This window comes from Lacerta agilis, chromosome 8, assembly GCF_009819535.1.
Source record: "Lacerta agilis isolate rLacAgi1 chromosome 8, rLacAgi1.pri, whole genome shotgun sequence".
NCBI classification, from domain to species: Eukaryota; Metazoa; Chordata; class Lepidosauria; order Squamata; family Lacertidae; genus Lacerta; species Lacerta agilis.
The window spans coordinates 45,529,455-45,551,309 of record NC_046319.1 but is presented as its reverse complement, the minus strand read 5'-3'; the positions used below and the strand labels follow the sequence as shown (position 1 = coordinate 45,551,309).

General features: G+C 42.1%; 1 protein-coding gene across 2 annotated transcripts in view; it reads left to right on the top strand.

Moving 5' to 3' along the window:
• The window catches only part of MAF (MAF bZIP transcription factor), a 232,142-nt gene that overhangs the window by 159,380 nt on the left and 50,907 nt on the right, over positions 1-21,855 (top strand). The window contains exon 3 of one of the 2 annotated variants that reach the window (XM_033157181.1): positions 18,527-18,607. The exons of the other annotated variant lie outside the window; for it this stretch is intronic. The gene's annotated coding sequence lies outside the window, so the exon portion shown is untranslated. Of the gene's footprint in view, positions 1-18,526; positions 18,608-21,855 lie in introns of those variants that run through there. 2 annotated transcript variants of the gene reach the window in all.

Here is a 21,855-nt window from a genome sequence, read left to right as displayed (position 1 = left end):
GGTATGATTTTCCAATGCTTTCAGTTTTGCTAGTGAGGCAGGGCCTGTCCTACCATTAAGTAGCATGAGGCAGCTGCCTCAGGCTGCTGGTGCTAGGGGGCAGCACTCTCTGGCTGTTCCTCCTCCATTGCCACACAGCCTGTCTTCATTGCTAACCTAGCCTGATACTCCTAGTGGGACAGCATGTGCTTTGCATGTGAATGGCTTCACCAGACCTTCAGGTTTGACCAGAAGTCTTCAGGTTTGCCTGGCTTCCTCCAGGTGGCAGGTGGGGGCTTGAATCTCCAGGTGGGCAAGAGTGCCTTTTCTAATAATATTAATAAATGATTAAGAAGCTGTGCAGGCAGTTTGCAAACTTCAGCCTGGCAGGAACTGGCTGCAAATCATAGTGAAGGCACTTTGGGGAGTGTTCCCTCCTCTACTTCCCTCTCCCGATCAACTTCTTGTCCCCAGGGCCCACTCTGTGGCATCACCAGCCCGCCCCCCATGACACCATCAGGGGCCACCCTTAGATCTCAGGTTTGGGCCATGAAATTTCAGAGGCTGGGATACTCCTGACCTGACAACCATATATGTGGCATCTGAGGCATTGTGGCAAAAGCCAAGTGGCATCTGCTGGGTGGCTGCTGCCAAAAGAAAGCTGTATGTTGTCCTCTTTTAAGTTTTCATATAGATAAGGGGAGATTTGCTATGAGGTGAGCCCCTCTATCCATGGATCACTGGGGAAGCACTTTGCCAAAAGTAGGAGACAGACCTACTTCTGGGTAAAAACCCACAGGATCATGCTGTAATTGAGCTCTGCCTTTTTTTAATCGGCATATTCCAACCAAGGGAAATGTGTGAGACTCCCTGTGTGGCAAAGCAGACAAATTTGCTCCCAACCCTGGGGGAGTGGACGCAGAACACTGACTTTAGGGGACATTAACAAACCTTAATGGAGAGATCTTGTGAAGGTCAAGGTTTGAATAATTTAAAGTGCCAGCTAAAAATGGGGACCTGGAGGCACAATGGGTTGCCCCCACTTGGAGCATGATTGCCCTGCCCATTTGCAATGAATGTGAATGGCCTCGTTTTCAGGGCTGCTTCAGATTAGCTTCTAAATTACCAGCATTTGTCACAGACAGTTGTTAATACATGGGCCGTTGGATGAGTCCTGCCCTGAGTGCTCATGAGTTTGAAGCAGTCGTGGTGGGCAACCATTTCAGGCAAGCGTGTTGCACGTTAAGCATCTGGAAACGTGAGATGACACTTCTCCACTTTGCACAGCAGTAGTTATAAGAACATATGTTTTAAAAAGAGCTCTGCTGGGTCAGACCTATGGCCCATCTAGTCCACAATCCTCTTTCTCACAGTGGCCAGCCAGGTGCCCCCAGGAAGCCCACAAGAAGGACATGAAGTCACTCCAGTGCTCAGAGATTGTCTCCTGAGTCAGACAGATGCCAACAACCAACAACAATAGGAAACTCCCTTATTCTAAACTGGACCATTCGTCCATCTAGATCCATGATGACTGGCAGTGGCTCTCCAGAATTTCAGGCCTGGGTTTCTCCAAGCCCTGCCTAGAGATGCTGGGGATTGAACCCAGGACTTTCTGCAGATGACCTGCCACTGAGCTACGGCCCTTCTCTCAAAATTACATAGGCAAAAACATACGCAAGTTGCAATCTAATACAGATGATGTGGGGAAGAAGGCACAAAGGGAGCAAGTGAGTGCAGTTATGCTATTTAGGCCCAAACTAGATTTCATAGATGGCATTGATCCTAGTTTGCCCCTTAACATTTACATCAAGGAATGAGAATTGAGGGAATGCAGGAAAGGCCCAGTGGAAAAAAGTGGAATTCGAGAAGAGAGGGAGGTAGCACAACATGATTGTGCCTAGCACTTTCCGACATCAGACAGATGAGAATGTGCCGCAGCAGACCCTGAGCTGTTTTCAGTGCTTCATGCCTGTCCAAATTTAGCTAACATGGAGGTTTCCACATGTTATTAGACTGCAACTCCTGGAGCCTGCCAGTGTGCCCAATGGCCAAGGGTGGTGGGAGTTGTAGTACAACATCTGGAGGGCACCATATTGGTTACCTCTGTTCTAAGCAAACTGAGTTCACATGCAGTGTTAAGTTGTTGAGTAGGTGTCTGCAAAAGGAACTGTGTGTTACTCCATAGAACTCATTTTAAAAGTTGCCTCTGAATCTGTACTTTAAAACACGCCAAAATCCCACAAACACTTTTGTTAAACTCTTGTCATTTATCACCCAATGAAGGTTTGATTTTCAAAGACACTTCTTTCCTCAGCTGGCATTGCATCAGGGCTTGCTTTAAAATGCAGCAATCAATCATTTTGATGGATCAAAAACATGTGTGGGCTCTTGCCCTGTATTGTTTTTTAAATAACAATTAGTGCTCCCAGAACGGGACATGTTTTTGCTGATGTCACCTTTCTGGCTGATGCACAGACAGAGGCAAGCAGATAACTGCTCCATTAGCTCCCGTAGCATTGGAAAGAAAGGGCAATAATGCATCAATAGGGCAATAAATGGGAATTAGGACTCCTGATGGAAAATTAGCTAGTTTCCTTTCAAAATATTACAATTTTTTTAAAGTGGCATTTATTACCACAGCATGATTTCCTACTCTGATTCCAGATTGAGTCTTTATTACAGAAAATGCTGCTATGCTAAGAAATGCTGTTGGGTACTTAGCTCAGCTGTTAAAAGAATTACAAGTGGGAACTCCATTAAAAAATAGTTGCAGTTTGTTTATTTATTTGCCTCTTTAAAGAAGTGCTCTTCTCCAGAACACTTAAAGTTTTAAAGAGCTCAATCAGAACACCCTTTCCTTTGCCACTTCTCTCCATCCCAGTCCAGTTCCCTACTCCTGCTTTTAAGAAATAAGCAAACAATTGGGTGAAGCTGTGTTTCAGTGGTAGAGCACATGATTTGCAGGCAAAAGGTCCCCAGCTCAATTCCTGGTTTTTCTAGGTAGTGCTGGGCAAGATATGTGACTTCATCCTGGAGAGCTGCTGCCAGTCAGTGTAGACAGCACTGAGCTAGATGGGCCAAGGATATAACTCAGTATAAGGCAGCTTCCTATGTTCCTAATGAACAAAGATAAGGCAACACACAACATTAACACAAGACTGTTGTTGTTTTTGCTTACTTAGTTGTGCCATGGAGTCAGCATGTTCTGTGTTTCCACAACCCCCGCTCTATATAAATGCCAATAATGGAATGGGAATTTATGTCCTAATACAGATTGGTGTGCATAAACATTATGTAGGAGAATGGGAATAAATCATCTGACAAGAAGAACCTCCTTTTTGTTGAGTCAGGCCATTGGTTCACCTAGTCTGGCATTGTCAATGCTGTCTATAAAAATAGTTCTCTAGGGTCTCAGGAAGAGGTGTCAGTTGTTGCATTGTGCATGCAATGTAGGGATGGGCAAATGTGTGAGTTTCAGTTTCTCTCCATTTCTCATTTTTGCAGTCTAAAGTTCAAATACACCACATTTCCACAACAGTTTGAGTTTTGTTTTGTTTTGTTTTGTTTCAAGTCCTCATGAACATTCACCAGCTTTTTGGTATGAATTTCTCCTAATATACACATTTCTCCATGCAGTTTTGCCTTAATATACACATTTTTGCAAAGCCATTTCCCCTAATATAAAGCATTTGTCATGTTCTTTTCAGTAATATATGTAATTATATGCACATTTTACCTCAGTAGATGAATTTATGTACACATTACCAGGCTGGAGAATTGCATTGCAAAATTTGAAGGAGTGCAAACTTTGAAGGATGGCTCTGTTTCGGTTTTGCATGTTGTTTCGGAAAATGTGAATTTGATAAGGTCGCCTTTAAATGCAAGCTGAATTGAATTTCTCCCCCATCTCTAATGCGTTGCCACTAAGCAATGGCCCCAAGCCGAGAGAAACCTTCAGTTGCTCTCATGGTTTGCAACATTCAACTTGTCCACACAATGCTTTTAATGTTTGGGGTGTCAGGTGGCAAAAGTGTTTGTGCGTTAGGTACGTTTGGGTGTGAATTCAAAGTAATTTGATAGATTGACCTGGCTCAACAGGGTCTCTCTTTGCTGTCTTTCAAGACTAAGCCTGAATTACCTTCTCTCCCACCCCACTTTCCCCTCTTCAGGTTCAACCCTCTTTATCACACTAAAGTGCCAATCAATACTGTGAGATAGATGTTACATCTTGGCTTTTTATAACGTTACCTGTCCCAGAAGGGATACTGTATCTTTAAGGAAATGGACCCGATATCCTGTTTCTGAAGGATTAAAACACTTTAAAGAGACAGAAGAGGCTGTAAACCCCTATCATATTCTTATTCTCTCTTCATTATCTTGTCCAGTATCTATCCCTGCTGAGTAAATCTGGTTGTGTGTTTCTCCAAAGTGGTCATAAGAAGAAATTTATTTACTTCTTGGGGCACTGGAGGGGCATTATTGAGTTTCAAGGCTCTCCAAAGTAATAAAGATTTTGCAGTGTGAGCAGAAGGAGCAGGAATTTCAGAACTTCTTTCCCCCTCTGAGGTCGTTTGGCCAGCCTAAAGGGGAGACACTTCTCATTTTTCTGACAGGCTTTATTTCTGTAAGATTTTCCAATTAGCAGGAAAAGGTCATACTAATGTTAGCGCTGTGCAAAGGAAAGGGATCACACTATGCTAATAGGGAGATCCTTGAAAGGACAATATTTAAAAATGGATAAATTTGTGTGTGTTTTCCTTGATTTTTCTAAATTACATACATGGAAGAGCTGGTGAAAGACTGAGAGTGGGCTTTGGTGCTTCTGTCTGTGTGAGTCATGTTTATTCTCTGATAGCTGCTAGTCCTGTCAGTATCGTTGATCCAGAAATGTGTAGGGAGAGCAACAATTGAAGCCTCTCTCCCAAAAAGAAATACAGATATCAAGCTCTCCCAGTATGAATACAGTTTCCATTCATTTCCCTAAACACGTTTGATTGGCATGCAGGATCTTTTTCATCCTCATGGAGACATTCCCTCTGTTGGGGACAGAAAATTCTGTCTTTTTTTTGTTGTTTCTCTCAGTTTCTCATTTTCCCTCTCAATGTTCAGTTTTCCACGTTTCCAAATTAGTTTGTGATTATTATTTTTTTAAAGTCCTCATTTAAATTTATCAGCTTTATCCGTGTGAATTTCGCCTAGGAGCTTGATGCCATTGTATTTTTGCATGCAGTTTTGCCCAATACACTCATTTCTCGTAACATAATGCATTTTGTACATAATATTCTCTATTATAGACATGCATTTTTTGCACACTTTGCCCTAGTATATGCATTTTGTAACACATTCTTGAATAGAGAACTACATTGTAAAATTCAGAGAAGGGAGAATTTCAAAGGATTGCTGTGTTTCAGTTCACATATTGTTTCAGAAAGTTCAAATTAGATTGGTTTGCCTTTATATGCAATCTGAATCTGATTTCTCTCTCCATTTCTACCCCATGTTAAAATTCATTTGGGCATCCCCATGCATTAGGCAGGAATGTGTATGGAAATATGGCCATAAATAATGGATGGGGAACATGTGGCCCTCTAGATGTTGTTGGAAGAAGAAGAAGAAGTTGGAGTACAGTTCCCGTAATTCCTGGCCATTGGTCATGCTGGCTGGGCCTGATGGGAGTTGAAATCAACATCTGCTGGGCCACAGGTTCCTCATCCCTGCTGCAAATCATGGGCTACCACTGAGTGGATGGACAAATGCTAGATGCAACACCCGTCATCTGTTTTCCATGTTAACTCTGGCCTGTCTTCTTTTCTTGTGGATTCTACCTCCTTCACATCCCTTCTCTTACACTGCCTCCTTCTTCCATCACTTTTCCCCGCCTGCATTCTCTTCTCTGCTTATCTGCCCATATCCTGCTCTTACCCTGTGTTGCTTCTATACAGGGCCTTCTTGGTGGCAGCCCCCCATTTGTGCAACACACTCCCTGGTGAGGAGCATCAGTCTTCCTTGCTATTAGCTTTTAGGAGAAATTTTAAAACTTTACCCAGGTGTCTGATTGCTAGTTCTGTCCCTGGCAGCTCTGAAATTGTTAGTATGCTGGTTGCTTTTTAAAGTGTTTTAAAATGTTATTTTAGAAGGTTGTTTGAAACTGGTTTTTAGATGTTTTAATCGTATTACTGTTTATATCAGGCATCCCCAAACTCGGCCCTCCAGATGTTTCGGGACTACAATTCCCATCATCCCTGACCACTGGTGCTGTTAGGAGTGGTGTTGGGAGACGCAGTCATGCTCATTGGCATGAAATGAGAGATCTAGTTGGTGTTCTTTCTTAGGATATAATGAAGGAACCCAAGTCTGAGTGCATTGTGTCTTTCTCCTCTGTACTTCCTAAGAGGAATGGGCATGGTGGGAGGGTCTCTAACAAGGCATATTACCTTCTCTTCCCTCTTAAGTTTCCCTCTCCCACCCAAGTTGATTAAGAGATTCAGGAAGAGAATGCAGACAAACAAAAATGCTTGTATCATCACAGGGTTGTAGCCAACAAAATACTATGGAGAGAAGACCAATAGAAATTAATGCCCCTAAATTAGTAATGCCCAGCAATTTCAATGCGTAAGGATACAACCCACAGAAATGTGAAATATTATAGCCATTTTACAGAAGGAATTAAGAAAAGTACAAGGACAGCCTGCAGGTTCATGACATTTGCAACCTCTTGGTAAAGACAGAGCAGTTGGGGGGGTACCCCAAAGTCAGAGCTTGTTCGCTCCCTATGAAGTCACAGGTCACCTCCAGACAGCCAGGGATTTGATCACATTTAGGTTACTTAAATTTAGGCTTGTGAAATTGAATTGCATTACAGTGCTTTGGCACAACAAATCCAACCTTTTAAAAATCCCACAGATGTTTGCAGCTGGGAAAGTGGTAGGGGAAAAAATGTGTTTAAACCTGAGCCAATGAGGTTAATCCGAGGTGCAATTATTGCTAATTGAAAACTTTCCCTAGCGGAGCTGGAAACGCATCGCAGCCAAGCCTCATGTACCTGTGCTTCTGAATGACAGCTGCTGGGAATGTTAAGTGGGGGAATGCTGTTTCGCTCAGGTCCTGCATGCAGGGTTTCCATTGAGGTGCCTGGTTTGTCACTGCGAGTATAGGAGGCTGGAATAGATGGGCCTTTTTGGCCTGATCCAGCAGCACTTTTCTTAAACCCTTTTTAAAAGGAAATACCCAAGGTGTTCCAGATGGATGGGCATCCACAGTATATGCCCCATTTAAGCTGGCTTGAAGCAAACAATGCTGACCGGCAGCTTTCCCCATTTGCTAGAATCCTCTCTTTCTTTCTCTCTCTCTCTGTGAGGCTTTAATCTGCTATGCCATTATTGAGCATGTTTTGTGTGTGGGGAAAACAGGGGAGGGTTTATTATTGTTATTATTTCCCACACTGAACTGAATGTTCTGATAGACATGGATGAAAAGGGAGATGTTGAGAATATGTTGAGTCGCCCAGCCTTTCCATGAGGGGACTACATTTTGTAAAAGTTCTTTCATGCACGATACCACAGTGAGCCTTTACTAGAGATGTAAAATTTCTGGAAATTTTTAAGCTTGGAAAAAAACCCGGTTTCCCCCCGGTTTTTTCTGGGGGGGGGATGGAAATTTTCAGAAAAATTGGAAAAAAATGCTACATTAGCACTTTTTTCTTTTCTTTTCCAGATTGAAAGTCATTCTGTTACTTTAGAAACATAAAATATAACTATGGACAATTTTAATGGGCATAAAATTATCACAACTAGCATATTAATAATACAGTGTAGCCAAACAATTACCCGGTTTTACAAACATAATTTACTTTAAAAATAATATTTATTTTATTTGAAACAAATGGAGCAACAATCTCCTGAACTGTTTACTAGTTTATGTGGAACAAAAAAAAAACCTCCACAAAACAATTTTTTATAAATCCAGTAGTAACAATTATTCATATTTCCTGTCCACAGTATTTTAAAAAAATCTCATAAAAAGATCTGAAGAAGGAAGTGGGACTAAGTTTCAATGAATGGACATGAAATTTAATCAGAATCATTTTCTGAGCTGTAATTAAGTATATACTTTCAGTCCCTTTCTGTTGCTCTTTCTGTTGTTTGAGGCCTAGTGAAGAGGAACAGAACCAATGCATACCACACACATGCAAAAGCAAAACTGAAACCTTTTTCTTTTCTGGTGACAACAGCACCTCCTAAAGGAAGAAATGTATCTTGTTCTTGCATTGGAGAGTTCAGTTTGTAACCTAGGACTTGCTTGTCCTCACAGAAATTAGAATAATCCGATATACGACACATATTTTTTAGAAATGATTTATAAAATATTTGAACCCCTTATCTTAAAATATTTTATTCATCATGTTATAATAAAACATTCCATATTCTATTTTTTTTTCAATTTTTTTATAAAAAACAAAAACAAAAAAGGCTTCAGGAAGAAAAACGGGGAAAGCCCGGATTTTTCCCGATTTTTTCCGTTGTTTTTTTTTTCTGGGCCTTCACATCTCTAGCCTTTACCATGGCCAGTGCACCACAGAAGACTGACTCTCAGGACATTTCCAAACCACCTGTTTATTGAGCGTTCATCCTGATTTGTTTCCAAATAAATTGGGAAACATTGGCTATTTAATCAGCATTTATTCTGTTTTTTTTGAGGGGAGGCTACATGAAACATATCTTATCCCGCGCTTTCCAGTTGATCTTCCTGTCACGTTCTTTATAAACAAAAAGCCCAGTCTTTGGAGGAAGCGTTCATTACGCAATACACACACACCCTCCACATACAGCTACAAATGTGCAATGTGATTTCCCTGTATGCAATTGAAGCCCACCTAAAAATAGCAACAGCTTTGAAGGGCCCTCGGGTTACAACACCAGGAGAGTAAAGGCAGTGGCACAGTTTACATGTTATGACTTAGCACACACATGCATGTGTGCAGGTTTTTAGAAAGGAGATTGCATCTTCTTTACTCCACCCCAGTGGAGATTTCCAGGAACGCGCAGTCTGTCCTGACGCATGCGTTGTGATGTCACAACGCATGCATCAGGTCGCCCCGCCCCCAGGGGGGGTGCCTTGGCGCAGCAACGCCGCCCCGGGCACCCGAGAGGCTTCCTACGCCTCTGCCGCCAGCCACTGTAGCTGTGTGGCCACCGTGTTCGGCTCCACCCCCATCTCTTCCTGGTGTCCAGGTGTCTTGTGCGTGACATTCCCCCCCCTCCCCCACCAATTTGCCCTCGCAAGCTGGAACCTCCAAACCATTTTTGGCTTTCAAAGAAATTATCTGTACCTTGAACTGAGCCTAAAAATATATTGGTAAGCAGCATGGCTGGAACAGTGGAAAAGTCACATGCTGCTAGAGCATGTGACTAATATACTGGGGTCTGATCCAAACAGGGTCTTACTCCTGTCAACAATACAGCACAAGGGAAGCATTGCAGCAATCCAGTCTTGAAAACACCGGTGCCTCCTTAAACTATGCACACGAACAAAAAATTATCAAGGCATTCCCCAAAAGCTAAAATAGAGACAAGCTTGGGAGCAACAATTTGCAAAGAACAACATATAGTAGAAAATCAGTACTGTTCCTGGTGAATAAGGGTCAGTTGGAGAATATGATTTGGCTTGTTGATGCAAGCCTGCAGGAAAATAAAGTTTGGTAATCCAGGGATGTTAACCCAGCAAAAGATAGGCCTTTCCAATCCAGTTTGTTTCTCAAAATGCCTGTGAGTGTGTAACAGTTTCAGGGCAGATCTTACTGTTTATATACTATACAATATAGCAAATTGTGTTTTAAAAGATTGCTGCTCCCCCCCTTTTTTAAAAACAAAACAAAACAAGGGGAAGCTTTCCTGGCCTTGAAAATGCCAGGAAATGGCAAGCTATGGAGGGAATTCAGTGTCCGAAGACAAGTCTACCCTCTTTATGATGCCAATTATGGACAGACAATGAACTCCTTCGTTAACCATGCACAGCCCAGTTGCTTTGCAGAATGCAGCAAGATCACCTAATGGAAATGCAAGTTGATGGGATGCTTAGAGGGGCATTGTTGTTTATCTGAGCCTCTGCACCACAGTGAATAATAAAAAAAGGAAGCGAGACCAGAGTCCAGATGTAAATTCTCAGAAGGGAGAGAAGCCTGAGCAGTTCAAAGATTTAAGAGCCACTCACCCATCACACAAAGTAGTGGCGGGATTTGTCCATTAAGGAACCAAATATTTCCCCCCTCTGCTCTATTTAATGTGCCTCTAAAACTGCATTAAATATCACAAATCAATCCATTAAAGAAGGGGAGGAAAACATGCAATAATGTGTGTTCAGACTTTCAAAGTATACAGGCCAAAATGAGAATAGTTAAAAAGTGGGGGAGGATGCCTAGCAGGGGGGAAGGTGGAGTATGGAATCATCATAAACATTACATCATCAGTGAGCAATCAGCAGTTTCTGCTAACAGACAACTAGGGGTGTCTCCAGGTTTGAGAGGGCCCTGATGGAGCTCTGATGGAATCTTTTCCTCTCTTAGAGAACTGTGGTGGGCTCACGTGGTGGTGGCATTTGCTAGGAGGCTCCACCCACCATTTTAACTTGCCAAATTGCCTCAGAGGAACACTAGACCAGGTCACTGTGGAAGGTAGATGCATTTGCTCTGAACAGTGGTGAGGAACAGGGTCCAGCTGGTGGGCCTCTCCCATGGCCCACCTTTGGCAGGTGGGTCACTCTGGAGACCGGCTGCCAGTCAGAGTAGTGAATATTGGGTAAGGCGGAATAATGTCTTGATCTGGTATTATGCTGTTTCCTATGTTTCTAGCAGTCACGCCTTATAAACCCGAATATTCACAGTGGTGTTGGCTGTGTGTATACAAAGACCAGTTGTACTGCGCACAAGCTTGGAATATGATATTTCCACTTTCTTTTTTCCAATTTAAAGTTTGTAGTCTTTATGTTAGCAGCAGTGAGCTTGGGAACAAATAGGTCATGCTAGGTGAATTATCAAAGCCAGAAGGAAGAAGCTTGCAGTGATTGAGGTGGCAAGGTATCTATGTGTTTTTCCATATATGTAACTGAAGCATAATAAGGACCCTTCCTTATTCTTGTGTCTTCCTTTGCCTCCACCACATGTTGTTTTCCTTGTTGTCTGTGTTGGATTGTAAGCTCCTTGGGGACAAGGACCTCTCTGCTATCCATTTTTATCCAGGAATCACTCATAGGACCCATCTACCTTGGGGCTGGCTAATCAGGTGGTTCTCCAAATGTTGTTGGACTGCAGTGCTATTGGATTCCATTTTTCACCAGTCCAGTCCCAGCCAGTCAAGGACAATTGGAGGTGTAGTCCAGCAACATTGGGATGTCGAAAGGATAGTGATCTCTGATCTACATTGATCAGGTACAAGAGGTACCTGCAACAAAATGTTGCAGTGTAGAATCCCTGTTCAGGATTCCAGCCACTCCATTTGATTGCCCCTTCCCACATCAGTTTTCTATCACCCCAAGTGCCAGTCGGCATTCAGTAGTCACTGAGAACACTCAGCATTACGGAAGAGGGGGTAATTTGATTATGTTTGCATTTAAAGATGAATCTACCTCATTTGCACTTTCCACAACATGTGGACTGAAGCAGCCATACTTGTTCTCCAACCAAGTAAAGTGTAAAAAGATGCATATAATGGGGGAAAGTGTCATAAAAATGCATGTCTTAATGAACATAACATACAAATATGCATTATATTAGGGGAAATTGTTTTGCAAAAAAAATGCATATTGTGCAAATTTGCATCCGGAATGTGTGTATTAAAAGACATTCACACTAAAATGCTGGTGAATTTTTCTGAGGACTTAAAAAAAAATCAGGAAAAAAATCACAACCTGATATTGAAATGTGGACATCTGGACTTCAGATTGGAGAAAGGATGATCAGAGAGAAACTACAATTGTCAGATACAGGTGGGTAGCTGTGTTGGTCTGCCATAGTCGAAACAGAATAGAAAATTCTTTCCAGTAGCACCTTAGAGACCAACTGAGTTTGCTCTTGGTATGAGCTTTCGTGTGCATGCACACTTCTTCAGAGCCTGCTATCCCAATTCACACTTAATTGGACCATTGCTCCCCCACCTTTAGGTTTTTCTGAGGATTCCCTCAGGCCTGCTCTTCTGTGTGCCTTTTTGGCTACATATGCATCACCACTCACATCATGAACACTGGAAATAGAAGGAATGACGGTGGGTGTGTGGGAAGAGAGAAGGCCTTGACCTGTGAAGAGGGAGAGAGGTGAGAATGTTAGCAATAAAGAATAATAATTCTGCAAAATGGTGCCCTGTGCTCAGCAAATGTTTTGGGAGAAATGTATAGTAATAAAAGCTGCCATGTGTATAAGAAACAAATCCCACCCATCTACCCAGCCCTCCCACACAATGACCTCTTCATATGTGCAACCTATGCCAGAGTTGCACTTGGTTTCAAAGTTCCTCCTTAGGCATTTGGTTAATTGGATGAGGGAGCATTTAAACAATGGAGACTAGATCTCCATGTGGCAGACCATCAAACAAGATCACTTGCCCGCTTCCCGTTTGTCAGTGATTGCTGGTTTCCTGGGGAAGGTTAGGCGCAGGTAACTTTTTAAGTGGAAGAACTTTCTAAATAATGGCACCTTCAAAGAAACACACAGAGCTCTCCTTTTAAGTGTAAAGAAAGGAGGGATTTCTCTTTAGAAGGGAATTGATTGAACCAAAGCAACCAGCTGTGCTGATTTTTTTTGATTTTTTTTTTTTTTTTTTTTTGGTTATTCATGTTACTCATTTCAGAATAATCTTCCTTCCCTTCTATCTCAGTTAGGCCTGCTTGAGGAGCAATTGTCATATTAAGTACCACAGGCCAAGGGTATTAATTTTTGACATAACAGAAAGGGGGCATGGGGAGAAGAGGAAATTCTATAGGATTTAGCTGGATATGTAGTACCAGAATATGAGGGTTGAATCCCAGAGGGTGGGAGGGTAGGTGCCTCATTCCCAAAGCCTGGGGAGCTTCTGCCTGGCTTAGGGGGGGAGGCGTGACGTCCTCTAATCACTGTCACAAGCTGGCGCCTCTGGCCCTAACTGTTCCCCTACGAAAAATTTCACCACGGCACTGATAGAAGGTTTACATGCATCCAGAGCATGAGTCAGCAAACTTTTTCAGCAGGGGGCTGGTTCACTGTCCCTCAGACCTTGTGGGGGGCTGGACTATATTTTGAAAAAAAAATATGAACGAATTCCTATGCCCCACAAATAACCCAGAGATGCATTTTAAATAAAAGGACACATTCTACTCATGTAAAAACACCAGACAGGCCCCACAAATAACCCAGAGATGCATTTTAAATAAAAGGACACATTCTACTCATGTAAAAACACCAGACAGGCCCCACAAATAACCCAGAGGTGCATTTTAAATAAAAGGACACATTTTACTCATGTAAAAACACACTGATTCCCGGACCGTCTGCGGGGCGAATTTAGAAGGCAATTGAGCTGCATCTGACCCACGGGCCTTAGTTTGGGGACCCCGATCCAGAGGCACCTGTTGAAAGGGACTGGGGTCAGATCCTGTAGGGGTGCTATTACCTAAGTATTTATGAGATTCCATACCAACCATTGCCCATTCTCTAAACAGAAGAACTTTGTTTGTTTGTTTGTTTGTTTCTTCGTTTGCTGTGAAACTCTGGTACATTTCCGCACGTGCCATGCACTTTCTTGCCTGATGCTATCCCAATGAAAGATATCACTTTCCTTGCTCTGCCCCTTGCTCAATTTGTCTAGGACCTTCTGAGCAACTGTTCCTCAATCTTGTGGTTCCTCTGTGTGCCCCCCACCCCCATCTGTTGGATGCTTGACTTCACAATGTAACATTTCTACTTGGAAAGTTTCTGTTTGCTGGAATCTGAAGCAATTTTCACAAGAGCTTCTTTATAAAGTTAACCGTTTGAAACGGGCTTGAAGGGGACCACGCTTTGCTTTCAAGGTCTTTCATCTACATCCTAAAGCTTAATTGTGTTGAATGCAAGTATAAACTTATAACAGACGTTTCAGTCATTCTGTTTAGCTTGTCTTATAAAAAAAAAATGCCAGTTTAATGATCTTTATGAAGGCTGTTTGACTGAAGCAGCAGAAACCAGCTTTACATCATTATTGAATAGCGCATAAAGGAATTATTTATCAAGATGGTCTGTTTGTTAATAGACCCAAATCAGGATTTCTTTTTGCCAAATACTGCTTTCATTTAAGGCCTTTGAATGAATTTCACTCAAACAATGCTAACATCTGATGATAAAACCCACTAATGAGGGGGAAATCATTCAAATTTTTGATCTAGAGATCTCATTAACTCCAAACTTTTAGTTTGTTTTTGCTGATCAAATCATTAGAACAGCCCCCCCCCCTTTTAATGCTGTCTTTCACTTCTCTGAGGAAGTCTACAGAGATTATGCAGAGGGGCCCAATTTTGGTTCTGTGCATTGTTTCAAACAATGCAGCCAAGACGTGCAGGCCGGGACATGATTTTAATTATCAGAAAGTGATCTGAGGGCTGCTTCATAGGTCATACACCTTGGGCTGCTGATAAGCACAATTAACAGCTTCTGTATGTAGTCTGCTGAAGTGAGTTGTGTGACATATTAAATACCATAGATCCTGTCAATGGAGTGATGTGGGCTACTAGGACAGGAGATAAGTCACCACCACAATTGCTGGGCGTGGTCCAAATAGGGTGGCCAAACAGCCCCAGGAAGCTTTAAAGGAGGATTAGACAAATTCATGGAGGAGAGGGCTACCAATGGCTACGTGCCATAATGGCTATGCTCTGCCTCCACAGCTGGAAGCACAAATGCTTCTGAAAACCACTTTGCATTTAAAGGCAATCTTACCTAACTTGCTCCTTCTGTAGGTTCCTCTTTCTGAAACAATATGCTAACAGAAACACAACCATCCTTTACAATTCATGAAAATTTGCAATAGAGTTCTCTAGCCAAGTAGTGTATACAAAAATGCATGTTCTAAGCAAATTTTGGTGTTGCACCGAGTTTTGGCGTTGAGACCCTAAGGTCCACCACTGCTGAGAGAATTTAAAAATGAACAGATTTGCCCACCCCTAGTTATTTTATTGGAAGGGTGTTACATGCTGATTCTGGTCAGGAAGTTAAAAAGGCAATGATGCTGCACAATAATCTAACACATTATTCTAACAGATCGTAAGTGGAACACATTGTACACTGCCTTTCATGATGGAAGGCGGCTATAAATATAAGAAAATTTATCAATGCAATGCAATAAGATAGATCCTCACTTGTTTGGACTCCATTACTTTGGAAGACCAGGCTGATTCTTAAAGCTAAGTAGGAACAAAGGTTTGATGCTGCTCTTGGTCTGTCTTTTAACTTCCTCTGTCTGCATTTCCTATCTGACCAAGATTAATGTGCTATTTTGCTTGTTCAATACTGTTGCAATCCTGTCTGATGCTTTGGGTTATCCTCGCCCACCCAGTCTAGCGAGCACAATCTCCACGTAGCTTAAGCTAATTTTTGGCTTTCTAAGCACAGTTGCTTTTTTCCTAGGCCAGCCATTTGCTTTAATGGGAGTGATTTTATAGAAAGGAAAGGTTTAGGCATTCCTGGGTCATATTACCTGAGTGAATAAAAGGGGGAGCAAGGTGATGGTAGTGAGAATTCTTCTTCGTAAATGGTGTGGTTGTACAGCATGCCTTGATTTATGATCTTTGCACTATGTGCTAGCATGTTTAATTCATGTGCTACATTAAAAGCCTCATTCTGCCATGTGCAGAGCTGCATTTACAACTTAGCGACTGCTCACAAGTTTCATGGAACCCGGTGGAAGAATTTCTTGGCATGTGCAAACAGGAAACTAGTGCCAAACTGAGTTTCAAATTTCACCAGTGAACAAAATGCCTGGCACCAGGGTTTAACCATTTTGGTGTTAATAATAAAAATAACAACGCAGCATGCATTTAGAGCATTTTAAGTGTCCAGTGTTCTTTATTCATATTCTCTCAGCAATCCTTGTAAAACAACAACAAAACCTAATGTAAGATACTTATATTATCTCTGTATTGCGGATGAGAGATAAGAGGGAATGACAGTAATGACTCATATTTTTTTCTCAGCTTACATCTCTCACTCTTAGTCACTGTGCTACGCCAACGCTTAGCCACATAACCTCTCTCTCCCTGCTATATAAATCAGGGATAGGGAACATTTTTCAGCTCCAGGGCCACATTCCTTTCTGGGCACTCTTCTAGGGGGCCACATTCCAGTGGTGGGAAGGGTCAAAGGCAAAAGTGGGTGGAATATATATTTTACCTTTGTCACAGAAGGCTACTCTCTGCACACACTCACCCACCCCTCTCTCGCCTCCATCCAAGCAAGCAAAAGGCATCAGAGTTCAGGGGCACATTTCAGCCAGGAAAAAACACTCAAGGCCACTCAGGGGTGTGACCTGAGGACCGTGGCCAGATAGAGAGGCTGTGGTCAGTACCTAGGCCTCAGGTTTCCCAGCCCTGATTTAAATGAACACAGTGGTTGTTATTAGCAGTAATATTACTATTTTTTATGTCTCCCTTTAAGCTATATGTTAGAGTGAATAGCAAACACTTAAAACCACATGAAAGCGCTGGGTGAGAATGAGTAGCATGGAAGGATTGAGAGAGGTGGGCAATAGGACCCAGGCATTCATTTATTTATGTATGTCAGCAGCTGTTACTGTGGTAAGTGATGGGTGCCTTAGAACTGCCATTTTTATTTTCCTCAAAGCTCCAGAGCAACACTACAGAGTGGGTATATGGGAAATTAGAATGGCTGGTGGCCACCAGAACCAACCATGCAGCATAGGACCCTGTTGGGGTGATAGGGCTCTGAGAATGATGTAAGCACCCTGTTCTCATGTGCTGTTGAGCATAAAACAACTATGAGGCAGCTCTTTTCTTCCCTGTGAAAGTTTCCTCATGGGTTAATTTGAGGAATTGTCCCATGAAGGCTCCTGCATTGACCTAGTCCTAGACCATAGGCTGACCTGCCTTTGTGGCTTTGGAAAGTACCCAGATTCATTACAGTTGCAAGCTTTGCAAATGCAGTTCCCAAATCTAGAAATGTCCAGCTGTTTCCATTTCTGTTCTGCATAGGCATTGCTTCTTGGACTGGGCACATGAGAGAGATGCCTGTGATATTCCCTTTGACAAACCTAAAGTTAAAAGGTTGTACAGTTGTGTTGAACAAAGTTCTACTCAGAGCAGATCCACTGAAATTAATGGAACAAAGTTCATGAATCTCAGTGGGTCTATTCTGAGTAGAAAAGCATTGAATGCAACCATAGTTTTCATACATGGTTCTTGAGAAAGTTTTTTTTAATGAATTAATGAACTAAAAGTACCCCGATGTTTTAATCATTAAATTAAATTAAATTAAAATTTTCCTAGAGAAGTGAAAGAGAAGTAGTTGACTTCACTACATGTGCAGGAAACAAACGTCTTTTCTGGATAGCTGTTTAAATTAGCACAACTCCAAGTACTAGTGGATGAATCAGACTATTTCTGCTCTTTCAGTTTTGCACATGCTCATTCATAATTTGTTGGGGTTTTTGTCCCATTTCAGCATCATTCTTCAAATTTTTTTTTTTTAAGTGCATGAAAATTCACATGGAGGATGCAGCTACACCCTCCAACCTGACGTGGCCATACAGCTTCCACCCAGCTACTTCAGTGAAAGAGAGACCATCAGACAGTTTATTCCACAATTGAATAGCTCAGACCTTCTCTTCCTGATTAGCTGAATTCTGTTCCCCTCTTCCCGCCCCCTCCACTTGCAATTTCCATCTATTTTAGGCCCGGGGGCACATTTGGATTTTTGAGCATCTGCCATGGGTACCACCCCTCCAGTCACTTTTGAGCCAGAGGTATTAATCTGAGCCATGAAAAGCACATAGAGCTGAAGGAGGGAAGTGAGAAAGAAGGTCGCTCTTCCCACTTGCTCATTCACCTCTATGTATTTTTCAAGGGTGAAAAAAGTGACCATCCTCACCACTTCATCACCAAAGGGGCATTGAATGGGGTGGCTCAGAGGAAGACCATAAGGATGCCTCTGTGCCAGCAGGTGCTACATTGGCAATGCCTGACTTAGGAGTTTCAAGGCAGGTGATGACAGGGGATTTTCAGCAAGTCGGTGCAGAATGAAGTTTGAAAACCATGGAGGTAGATGTCTCCTCTAGTCAGGGGCAGCAGAATGACTTTTTAAAGTGCTGGGGTTTAATTGCATTCAAGTTCGGGAGGAGGAGAAGGTAGCAGCAACCATCCAAACCCTCTGTAAAAACTTGTTTGTGGTTCCAAAACCTAATGGGCTTACATTCAGTAAATGAAAGCCCCTCCCCCTCGCAGCCCAAGTGGGGGTGACAACTTGTCTCCTCAACTCCCTGATGCTTTTCTCTTTTCTCAAGTGCTGGTGCTAAGGATTATTGACACAACTCCTTGCTTTTAGATGCTGAATGACATTAGCCTTCTGCCTGCCATCCTATTTCATTAAGAACCTGGCCATGGATCAAAAAAGAAAGAAAGAAAGGTGAATACCTTCTCCTCATTTTTGGGCCCCTGTGACTTTCAAAGGCCTTGAAATAGCAGTGTGTGTGTGTGTGTGTGTGTGTGTGCGCGCACACACACACACACACACACACACACACACTGTCTTCATTTCTTCTCCTGGCATCTTTCCCCCCTTCTTTCTTTTCCAGACAAATGTAGTAGGAAAAATAAGGTGGAAAGCTTGAATGGAGTTCCCCTACGTTGGGGGTTCCAGGTCATTAAGAGTTGTCCAAATCTTTGTGTCCGATGCATGCCATGTATGATTTACATGAGGTCCACACATATTTAGCATCCTGCAATGTTCAGCAGAACGTGCGTATGAGCTCTATGTACACAGGGACTTGTATTCCCTCTAATTATAGAAAATGTGTGCCTTTGTGAGGAGCATCACAGATTTTGATCTGAGCTGGGCAGCCCCTACATACAAGGAGACCTATGAGTACAGCAGAATGCTGCAGAGTAGGACAGTAGGCTAAGATGTGGTTTCATATAAAAGCCGCTGTTGAACTGCCGTGTAGTCTGTATTGTTGGAGATCAATCATTTGTGGACCCCATTAGGGATAGACTTATTCGTTTCTCTCAGTTTTTCCAACCTTAAATTCATTTCTCCGCATATCTGTGTCAGTTTGAGATTTGTTTGTAAATCCTCCTGAAAATTAATCAGCAATTTGGTGTCATGTGCACGTTTTCATATGTAATTTTGTGTAATATACACATTTTTGCAAGCAACTTTACCAACTGCAACAAACATATGCGTCTGTATTCCCACTTTCTCCTAACAAATGCATTTTTGCATTTGCCTTTGCTTGTGCAAATTGGAGAACTCTATCAGAAAATTTGAGAAGTGTGAAGTTTGATGGGTCGCTGAGTTTTCGTGTTTTGTTTTGGAAAATTTAAATTAGCTAGGTTTTCTTGTAAACTAACGTTACCCCCCCCTAAAAAAATTCAATGAATCCAGGAACACTTTTCAACTTCAATGGATTTTGTATGGGGACTGATTTGTAAATCCGGGGACTGTCCCCGGGAAACAAGCATATGTGGTTTACAAATATATTGTAAACCACATATGCTGTATACAAATTCTGTTAAATAAATGAAGTGTGACTCGAACAGAATCCCACCCCACCCCCCGTACCTAGACTCCATCTCTATGGAACAGCAGCATTTACTTGCTGTCACCTCCTCTCCTTCTTTATATCCTTACAGACTGCTACATTTTGCTCAACTCAGTTCTGAAAGTGATGAAACTTCCCTTCATTCTAGCAGCAAATGAGTAGTGCTACAAGAGCATGTGCAACCCACATGGTTGGAACATGCATGACCACATGGGACTGTCCCCCCCCCAAAAAAAATCCCACTTGTTTCCATTCTGGTACTCTGGCGGTGGGGGAGGGGTCATTGTTCAGCAGTAGACCACATGCTTTTCATACAAAAAGTCCTAAGCTGAAACCCTGGCAAAGTCAGTTAAAAAGAGTATTGGGTAACTGGGAGAGACCTCCATCTGAGCTGTTGGATTGTTTGCTGCTGTTTATCAGAATAAATTGCACTGGGCTATTTGGTCTGTCCCAGCATAAGGCAGGCTCCTATGTTTGCCACTAAGTTACTGAACCAGGACTCCAGAAAGCTATCATCTAGTAGTTCAACCTTTGCTATTCAAGAAAGACAGCAGTGGACTTCTACCTCAGTGGTGGTTTAAATGCTCCAAAAATATGGTATGGGGTTGGATCCAGATTACATTACTAGAACTTTGGTCAAATTAAACCTAGGTCCTGACTAAATGAACTCGCCTTGATTTCAATGAGAACTAAGTTAGTCTGGATCCAATCCCGTACATATGACATTAGCGGTTCAATATATCTAGGGTTATTAGAATTTACACCTTACTCTTCAATCAAACCATCAGGGCACCTCATAAAACAAACAAATAATCACACAAACATTATATAACTCTAAATAACTATAATTTAATGTGCATGAAGTGCATCAGTGTCCTAAAATATAACTTTATAATTTTAATTTTTAGCACATATTAGCACAGTTATCAGATTCTCTTCGTCGGTAGATAGGATGGTATTGCAACCCCAAAATAGATACAGGTTGTAGGTAAGTTCCAGCATTAAGTACAGATTCAGTGAATTGTGTGTGTGTGTGTGCGCGCGCGCGTGCGTCTGCATGTAATAACATTGATACCATTTCAATATATGCTATAAAATTCAACTAGTTTTGTTTTTTGGTTTAAATACATTTAAATACATTGCATTTTCATCCCCAAAAAATGCCTTCAGGGTTTAATTGTAAGCATACTTTACTTGGATGTAAATCCACTTGAATCAATATGATTTACTTCTGAGTAAACACTGGGCCAGCAGTTAGCAATCAATTTCTCCTTTACTCCCATTCCAAATATTTGCCAAACGGGCTCAGCAATTCAAAAATTCACCACAAATATCCATGCGGATATACTGCTTTCTACCCAGAATCACTTAAGGCTCACATTTATTAACTTGTTTGTTAACAAATAGCCCGAGGGTTGCTTTACATTTAATATATATATATATTTAAAAATGCTTCATTCTGAAACTATTTTGAATAAAGTTCATGGTAATTAGATGTGGTGCCTTAAAGTTCATCTTAATTAGCTAATGTTTCATTCCCCTGAGATCAAGGGGCTCTGCAAATAAGCAGTTTAGCACAGACAGGTACAGAATGACAAAGGAATCTGAGTCTTCCCATTAGTGAAGGTTGCAGCAGTCGAAGGACAATGTACCTTATGGGAGGCAACTTACAAACTAGGCAGTAGAGTAGAATAATAAAATTATAGAATTGGAAGGGGTCCTGAGGGTCATCTATTCCAACCCCCTGAAATGCAGGAATCTCAGCTAAGGCATCCATGGCAGATGAGTATCCAATCTCTTCTTAAAAACCTCCAAGTCAAGTAATGGCACCATTGTATTTAGCACTGCTTAGCCTTCTATAGATTACTTGCTATAAACTATAGGGGTCGAACTGGGGGCCACTACCCTGCCCTGCCCCAGTTTGGCCCAGTGTAAGTTCAGGCGTGGGGTTAATGTTCAATCAGGACTATAAAACCTTGCAACACCCCCCCCCATAAGACTGAGTGGTGCCTCCCACCCCAAGGGTTGGCTCCTCCAGTCACATCAGCTCCAGCTAGCATGGTCAGATGTCAAGGATGATGGGGGCAGGTTACGCACACACACACACCCATCT